This window comes from Moschus berezovskii, chromosome 17, assembly GCF_049115385.1.
Source record: "Moschus berezovskii isolate FMDL1 chromosome 17, NW_MosBer_1.0, whole genome shotgun sequence".
NCBI lineage: Eukaryota > Metazoa > Chordata > Mammalia > Artiodactyla > Moschidae > Moschus > Moschus berezovskii.
The window spans coordinates 24,819,841-24,829,598 of record NC_142476.1 but is presented as its reverse complement, the minus strand read 5'-3'; the positions used below and the strand labels follow the sequence as shown (position 1 = coordinate 24,829,598).

Here is a 9,758-nt window from a genome sequence, read left to right as displayed (position 1 = left end):
TTCTCAACCCTCAGGAGCTTCATTTCTATACACTGACTTTTGAATACCAATGGCTACATCTGGTTTCTGAACAAAGGAAGCTGAGCTTCCTTAGCTTCCAGTTAGAACAGGCACAGTCATCTGTCCTTAATTGACACACACCCAGCTCAAATGTTGCTGCACTGGCTGGCCTTCTGTCATTGCTCTCTTGACAGCAAAATCACTATCATCTGGCTCAGTTGGATCAAAGAAGGACACGCATTTGATGTACGGCTGTTCCTTACAGTCTCACACTTCGTTATTATTACCTCTTTGGCAACATGGTAGAGAGATGAAAAATAGGCATCCTTTGATATGCAACAGAAACAACTACCAGACCTACAGGCTGCCTGGTAGGCTCTTTGGAACCGCTGCTTCTGCAGTTGCTCTGTTCTGTTGGAGGTTGCTTCAGATGTTGGGTTTGAAGAAACCTTGAAGTGTGAGCCAAAAACAACAAGAGAGAGATTGTTGATATGAGAAATGAGGATGTTCCAAAGGAGGAGGCAGTTTATCTGTCAATCCCAGTATGCCAAACAGTAGGGCTTGTTTTAGTCTGTCCCAATCACTGCCCCTAATCAAAGACCTCTGTTTCAGAAATGTTGGCTACCCCAGTTTGTTCACACATACTTTTACTCTTCAAACTTGCAAGTTGTGAAGTCATTTTACACATGGGGAAGCTGAGGGCAGAAAGGATGACTGCTATGGTGCTATGGGTAAGGTCAAGCTGTTTAGGCCCTACTTTAAGCTGGATACCACTCAATAGAGTCTGTCCCAACCTTCTCATTTTTGGTTACACTTACAAATCTCAAAATTTACTCTAGTCACTGGAGTGTGGAAAATGGAAATAAACCTAATGAAAATAAATATGGGAAAGAGTTTGGAGGTGGTAGGGGTTGTGGATAAGAGAATACACAGACTATAGAATATGGAAAAGAACAAGTAACAAAATGATAAAGAATATGGTGCTTGTTATGATTGAATTTTGTCCCTCAAAAAGATAATGTTGAAGTCTTAACTCCTCATACCTGTGAAAGGGACCTTACTTGGAAATAAGGGTTTTGCAGATGCAATCAAGTTATAATGTGGTCATTAAGGGTGGGCTCTAATCTGACTGATGTTTTTACAAGAAGAGGAAAGTGTCATGTGAAGAGACAGACACACAGGGAAAATGCCAAATGATAACAGAGGCAGAGAACATCAAGAATTGACAGTTACCACGAGCTTCCCTGGTGGCTAAGCTGGTAAAGAATCTGCGTGTAATGCAAGAGACCTGGGTTTGATCCCTGGGTTGGGAAGATCCCCTGGAGAAGAGAATGGCAACCCACTCCAGTATTCTTGCCTGGAGAATCCCATGGATAGAGGGGCCTGGCAGGCTACAGTCCATGGGATTGCAAAGAGCTGGACACAACTCAGCGATTGTCACTTTCACTGATAGCCAGGAAGAGGCAAGAAAGTGTTTTTCCCTACAGGTTTTAGAGGGAGTGTGCCCTGTCAAGACTTGGATTTTGGACTGTATGCCTCCAGAACTACAAAAGAATGAATCTCTGTTGCTTTGAGCCACCCTGGCTTTGGTTCTTTGCTAAAGAGGCCCGGGGAGACTAAAACAGTGCACACAAGGACAAACCTGCACCTGATGTCATTCAACTCTACCCTGAGGTGAAGTAGAATTAAGTAGCTTCAGCATCATCTCAAAAGCCTAACATGGTCCGTATCTTCTTTACTCTTTGGAAAGTGAAAACAATCTTTGCTTATGCTCCGCTTTCCAGCTTTACTTCTTCACCGTGGGACAGAGCTCTCTGAAGCCAGTTAGATTATTTCATTCGCCAGTTCTCTTGGTAACCCAGGATTTAATCTTCCAGTTCTAGAAACCAGAACTCATTGAAGGCAGCCGGATGAATGTCAACCCGTCTGTAGATGGTTGTGCCACCCTGACAATGTTCTATCTTCTTCAACCTGAAGTTCGATCCTATCAATAGGCAGAAGTGAAACCGAATAGATCCGGAGACGTTCGATTTACCCATGTTAACCACATGGACTTGTATCAGATTTTTGTTTTTGTTTTGCCTAAAACTCAACTTTGCTGTGCATTGCATTGTATATATTATGCTGGTAACACAGGGCATTATCTAGTCCCTCCCCCAACAGTCAAAGTGAAAAGGACTCACATCTTGCCATTCTCCTGTCTGGGACTTTACATAGGTCAAAAATGAAACAAAGCTATCCAAAGGGGAAGGGATGTTTGGATCTTTTTTAGGCAACTTTGTATTTAGGCTATATCCTGTTGACTTTGTTCTGCCAATGCGTGATTACTATACCTCTTTCCTGCTTTGGATTTTTCTTCCACATAAGTGTATCTTTGTCACATAAGAATAATTTTTATAAGAAGAATTGATGAGTCAAAAATTCTGATGACTCCTGAGATTTCTGAGAAAATGTCCAAATTGTTCTGATAACAAATTATACCAAGTTACATTCCCAGATGTGGAAATATTTTATCTTGTCCACTTCACAAAACATTTTTACTCTTATAAAATTATAAACTATTTTATGGTACACTTTGTTGCTATTATTGTTCAGTTGCTAAGTTGTGTCCAACACTTTGTGACTCCATGGACTGCAGCACGCCAGGCTTCCCTGTCCTTCACCATCTCCCAGAGTTTCCCAAATTCACATCCATTGAGTCAGTGATACCATCCAACCATCTTATCCTCTGCTGCCCCCTTCTCCTTTTGCTTTCAATCTTTCCCAGCATCAGGGTCTTTTCCAATGAGTTAGTTCTTCCCATCAGGTGACCAAAATATTGGAGCTTCAGTTTCAGCGTCAGTCCTTCCAATGAATATTCAGGGTGGATTTCCTTTAGGATGGACTGGCTTGAGCTCCTTGCAGTCCAAGGGACTCTGAAGAGTCTTCTCCAGCACCACGATTAGAAAGTATCAATTTTTTAGTGTTCAGCCTTCTTTATGTTCCAACTCTAACACCCATACATAACTACTGGAAAAACCATAGCTTTGACTATATACACCTTTGTTGGCAAAGTGATGTCTTTGCTTTTTAATACACGATAGGTTTGTCACAGCTTTCCTTCCAAGGAGCAAGCATCTTATAATTATTTGTAAATGAACCAGACAAGCATAGTTTTACAGTCAATGTGTTTCTTCAATTCTAATTCTTATCATAGTTCTTTTAAAAACTTGTGTTTTTCTATTTGCCAGTGTACCCCAGCACCTGACCAACAAGTAACACATAGTTAAGTGCATAATAAAAATGTAAATAAATGAAAATGAATTAATGCCTGAATGAGAGACCAGTTTGAAGAACAGAAATCAGTAACATTGCAGAGAACATTATCAGTATTTTTTTCCATAACTTAAATTTCCTCAAGTAAGTAATAGGACAAATATTCAAAGAAAAAAGAGGATACTATGAAGATTTTGCCAAATATTATTATTCTTTAATCTTTACTTTTGAATGATGTATCAGCATTATTAACAAACTACAAACAAAACTACAAACAACAGATACAGAAGTGAAAAGTGAATTTTCTTCCCATGTCTATGCCTGAATCTCCTACTTTCCTTCCAAGAGGCAACTATGATTACAGCCAAACCACATTTTTAAGTGCTATTAACTCACTCAGAGGCATTCTCCAAATTCCATCCATCAATGAACACCATTCCTATAGATAAAAGCATGTTTGCAAAGCATTCCACAATTTTTCTTTCTACCCTTGGATGAAGACACAGTGTGGAGGGCTCTATAATGATGGGTGACATCTGGACACCAACATTACTTCCCACGACCCTGGGGGAAGAAGCAAACATCTGTGGAGTGTCTGCCTTGCCTCACCAAAGAGGGTCTGAGAGCATATTTGTGTGTTCTGAGAGTGACATCCACTGGTATACAGTCATCACTGCATGTGCCAGGCCTTCAGAGATCTGCACACAGGAAATCCTTAACTTAAACATTTTACCAGGCATGGTGATTCTCAGACATCCATCCATGCAGTTCTCTTAAGTTTCCAAGCATACTGAATACATTGAATCTCAGAAGAGAGGATATAACAACCAGGTCTAGATGTGTTGCATCAAAAATAAAGATGTTCTGCTGGACATCATTGCAAATGAAGCAACTGACAAAGGATTAATCTCCAGAATATGGAAGTAGCTCATACAACTCAATATCAGAAAAACAAATAATCAAAAAATGGGCAGAAGACATTTTCCAAAGAAGACACACAGATGGCTAATAAACACATGAAAAAATGCTCAGCATCACTTATTATTAGAGAAATGCAAATCAAAACTACAATGAGGTATCACCTCACACCGGTCAGAATGGCCATCATCAAAAAATCTACAAACAATAGATTTGCAGAGAGGATGTGGAGAAAAGGGAGCCCTCCTGCACACTGGGTGGAAATGTAAATTGATAGAGCCTCTATGGAGAACAGTATGAATATTTCTTTAAAAACTAGGAATAAAGCTACCATATGACCTAGCGGTCCCACTACTGGGCATATACCTTGAGAAAACCACAATCTAAAGGACATTTGGTACATACCCCAAAGTTCATTAAAGCTCTGTTTACAAGAGTCAGGACATGGAAGCAACCTAGATGTCCATCGACAGATGAATGGACAAAGAAGATGTGGTATACATATGCAAAGAAATATTACTCAACCATAAAAAGGAATGAATTTGAGTCAGTTCTAGTGAGGTAGATGAACCTAGAGTGTTATATAGAATGAAGTAAGGCAAAAAGAGAAAAATATCATATATTAATTCATATATATGGAATCTAGAGAAATGATACTGATGAACCTATTTGAAAGGTAGCAACAGAGACACAGAAATAAGGGACAGACTTGTGGGCTCAGTGGGGAAAGGAGAGGGTGAGATGAATTGAGAGAGTAGCATTGAAGCATATACATTATCATATGTAAAATAGATAATGAGAATTTGCTATATGATTCAGGGAACTTAACCTGGTTCTCTGTGACAACCTAGAGGGTTGGATGGGTCATGGAGTAGGGAGAGGGGGGGATGTATGTATACCTGTGGCTGATTCATGTTAATGTATGGCAGAAACAAACACAACATTGTTAAGCTATTATCCTCCAATTAAAAATAAACAAATGTTTTAAAAAATAAAAAAAGAAGGAATATACTTTTAAAAATATGGAAAAAAATTTTCCATAATGGAAAAGGATATTAAAAAAGAATGTGTATATATATATATGTATATATACACACACATATATATGTATAACTGAATCACTTTGCTATACAGCAGAAATTGACACATTAGAAATCAACTATACTTCAATAAGGACTTCCCTGGTGGCTCAGATGGTAAAGCGTCTGCCTACAATGTGGGAGACCCAGGTTCAACCCCTGGGTTGGGAAGATCTCCTGGAGAAGGAAATGGCAACTCACTCCAGTATTCTTGCCTGGAAAATCCCATGGACAGAGGAACGTGGTAGGCTACAGTCCATGGGGTGGCAAAGAGTCGAACACGACTGAGCAACTTCACTTTCTTTTCTTCTTTCTTTTATACGTCAATAAAATGTTAAAAATCGATACACATTCTGAGAAAAACCAACATCCTTAATCTCAACATCCACTTGAATTCCTTCTATGTCATCATCCCCAGGAAGCAAGTATCATTTTGGTGAAAGCAGCAGGAGTCCCATGTCACAGACCGAGGCTTTTTTAATACAACCATTGATGACATGAGATTCAGTCTGCTCATGACTTTATGTAGCTGGAATCTGAGACTACACCCTCCAATTATACGCGTGATTCCGTATACTCAGCAGCTGCCCACAGAGCTTCCCACCCACCCCCTACTTTGGCATTACTGAAATAACAACCAAAGCTTATGATCCTGGAGGCGTCAGAAGTTCTTCAAGGAGACGCTTCTCAACAGGGTTGCATTTAGGACTGGTCCTAACAGCAGTGGAATGTGTCTCTGGTCCTTACAATGCAGTCTTTCACATTCAACCAATTCCAAAATCTCTTTGGACTTGATGGATCAAGTAGCAACTCTTAACTCTTAATCAAAAGCAGTTTAATTCTTATAAAGGTAAAGTTAATCCACACACGATGGATTAATGCAGTTTTAGCATGGAATAAATACTAGCCACAGTCTTCTGCTCTCTCAATAGGCTTAATTAAAAATCTGAGTTTAATTCTTCTTATTAGATTCAATTTATAACATCAGTTTTCAGAATAAAGCAAATGACAGAAATACTGTCTCCACTTGCAAATGTGTGACTATTTAAGGTAACTAGATATCATGCTTTTTTAAAATTGAAGTATAGTTGATTTATGAGGTCATGCCAATCTCTGCTCTATAGCAAAGTGACTGAGTTGTACATATATACACATTCTTTTTCCTATTCTTTTCCAGTATGGGTTTATCACAGGATATTGAATATAGTTCCCTGTGCTATAAGTTAGGACCTTGTTGTTTATCCATTCTAAATGTAATAGTTTGTATCTACCATCTGTTGCTGCTGCTGCTAAGTCGCTTCAGTTGTGTCCGACTCTGTGCGACCCCGTAGACAGCAGCCCACAAGGCTCCCCCGTCCCTGGGATTCTCCAGGCAAGAATACTGGAGTGGGTTGCCATTTCCTTCTCCAGTGCATGCATTCATGCTAAGTTGTTTCAGTCGTGTCTGATTCTGGGCAACCCTATGGACAGCAGCCCACCCACTAGGCTATCTACCCTCTACCAACCCCGAACGTCCAGTCTTCTCTTTCCCTCCACTTCCATTTGGCAACCACAAGTCTGTTCTTCATGTCTATAACTCCCTTTTGGTTTTGTAGATAGGTTCATTTGTGCCATATTTTAGATTCCACATATAAATGATCCAGATATGATACTTTTAAAGTACTGTACTTAAATGAGTGGGAGATTAAAAATAGCAAAGGAAAATCTCTGCTAAATCTCATCAGATACATTGAAACCTGCCTTATCATGACTTATTTAGGCTGATGGCATAACTGTCTTTTGAATACTCCAAATTGAGATTATTCTGGATATTTGACCCTTATGAGCTAATTATAATTGCTTTGGAATCTGATCAAAGTACTGAGTTTAAATTATTTTTAGAATATAAATATGGAGTATGGGCACAATGTTTGAGACTAAATAAAAGCAGTATTTTTTCTTTCCATATTGAAAACCATTACCAGGGAAAATAAATTCTTAAAAATAAAACTATTGTATAGCATAAGAATTTTGGTATCAAGGGATTATTAAATACCAGAGTGCTGATCATGAAAATACAAGACGTTGCTGTATTTAGTCTACAAGGCGTCGCAACAGAAATTTCTCTGTAGCAAATATGTGCTTGCATGACAAACAAAAAGAGCAGTCTTCCAGCTGAAATTATAATAAAAAGAAATCATACTGCATGAATAATGCTATAGCATTGATCAAAACTCATGCCTGCATGTCTAAAAGGCATTAAAAATGTGGGGACTCAGAATAAAAAAGCCAGAAAATAAATGAGCACCTAATCCAAAACATTTGAAAATCTAAGAGAGGAGCCCAGAAAAATGATATTATGGGAGATTCCATATCAAGAAGAATCAATGTATATATGTTGTAGATGTCCTTGTGGATTCATTTAACTGTGGGTGGCTTAGTTTCCCCTTGGGAGGTGAATATAAAATTGTTCACAAATAGCACAGGTCTAAGTAGGGCCTACCTTACCTTTGCTGAGAAAGATCTGTACAAACAAGACTTTCTTCTGACCTGCTCAATGGGACAATGTCATATTCACATTTATTTAAACCACACTTTGTGGACTTTTTTTTTTTTTGCAGAAAAATAATTTAGTCCAAAAGGTAGTAGAAATAAAAAATCCATCCTGATAATATACTTTGGTATAATTCTGGTGGGACAAATTTTCCCTCTGAACAAGTTTTCCTACTGACGGTCCCCGTGGAGTCTTATTGTCATGTAACATTTTAAAAAACTTCACTGATTCTCATGTTGTGAGCAGGTAGGAGCCATCTTCAAAATCACTGGTTCCAAGGAGAGAGTAATGTTATCTCTCAGAAGAACAGCACTTTTGATCTCAAAAGAGTACCTAATCATTTCATTGAGGCAGCACAGTTTATATTAAGTGGGCACATCACTCATCAAAGTGTAAAAGTGGTGGCAGGAAAAAATTACTGCAGATGCTAATTGCAGCCATGAAATTAAAAGACGCTTACTCCTTGGAAGGAAAGTTATGACCAACCTTGATAGTATATTAAAAAGCAGAGACATTACTTTGCCAACAAAGGTCCGTCTAGTCAAGGCTACAGTTTTTCCCGTGGTCATGTATGGATGTGAGAGTTGGACTGTGAAGAAAGCTGATCGCCCAAGAATTGATGCTTTTGAACTGTGGTGCTGGAGAAGACTCTTGAGAGTCCCTTGGACTGCAAGGAGATCCAACCAGTCCATTCTAAAGGAGATCAATCCTGGGTGTTCATTGGAAGGACTGATGCTAAAGCTGAAACTCCAATACTTTGGCCACCTCATGTGACGAGTTGACTCAGTGGAAAAGAGTCTGATGCTAGGAAAGGTTGGGGGCGGGAGGAGAAGGGGACGACAGAGAATGAGATGGCTGGATGGCATCACTGACTCTGTGGACATGAGTTTGAGTGAACTCCAGGAGTTGGTGATGGACAGGGAGGCCTGGTGTGCTGTGATTCATGGGGTCGCGGAGAGTCATACACGACTGAGCGACTGAACTGAACTGAGAATAAGATTCAAATGTGGTGTGAACATTTAAGGCAGCTGATGGCCAAAGGGGGCGAATCAAGGAAGGTGGTCTGGGTATGGAGGTGATTTTGCATCTAGAGGAGTTCTCTTTGTGACCTCAATGACTGAGCAGAGGCAAACAAGCCTTCTTCCTCAAGGTCAATGATACTCGAGGTACCAGACAGTTTCATTTTTCAAGCGTATTCTAAAGAGAGGACTGATGTGGGCCAGAATTGCAATCAGCCAAAAGAGGAACAAACGGAACAGGTCACCAACATAGTGATGATAACTCCTTGGTTGGGATCCTTAGGGATGAACCAGGGTACCAGGAAACGATGAAGCCCCAGAACATGCTCATCACAGTAAGAGGCACGGTGAGGCCAGTATGGGCCATGGTTGCTCACACTTTGTGCTTGTGATAGAGGAAATGAAACTTATATTTATTAAGTGTCTGGTCTATGCCAGCACCAAGTTATGTATCTCTCTCATAGCTTTCTTATAGCAAAGTTATTTTCTTTTTTAAAAATATCATTATCTTTATTTACTTGTAAAGAAATGGAAGCTCAAAGAGGTGAACTGACAGCAATTTAAGTGTCAATTAACAGGTGAATGGATAAAGAAGTTGTACCTACATATACATATATGTATTTATCTACATGGAAGCACATATATATATACATATATATCTACATGCATGCAACAGGATATCACTCAGCCATAAAAAAGAACTAAATTTTGCCATTTGCAACAACATGGATGGACTTGGAAGGCATTACGCTAAGTGAAATAAGTCATACAGAGAAAGAGAAATACCAAATGATACCATTTATATATGGACTCTAAAAAATACAACAGATGCGTGAATAAAACAAACAAGAAGCAGACTCATCGAGGACAAACACATGGTTACAAGTGGGGAGTGGGAGATGGAGAATAGAAGGGTGGGAGTGACAGGTACCGGAGAAGGCGATGGCAGCCCAC

General features: G+C 39.4%; 1 pseudogene; it reads right to left on the bottom strand.

Moving 5' to 3' along the window:
• Positions 1-8,936: 8,936 nt before the first annotated feature.
• On the bottom strand, positions 8,937-9,171 carry LOC148775093 (V-type proton ATPase subunit e 1 pseudogene; annotated as a pseudogene).
• Between the last annotated feature and the right edge of the window lie 587 nt (positions 9,172-9,758).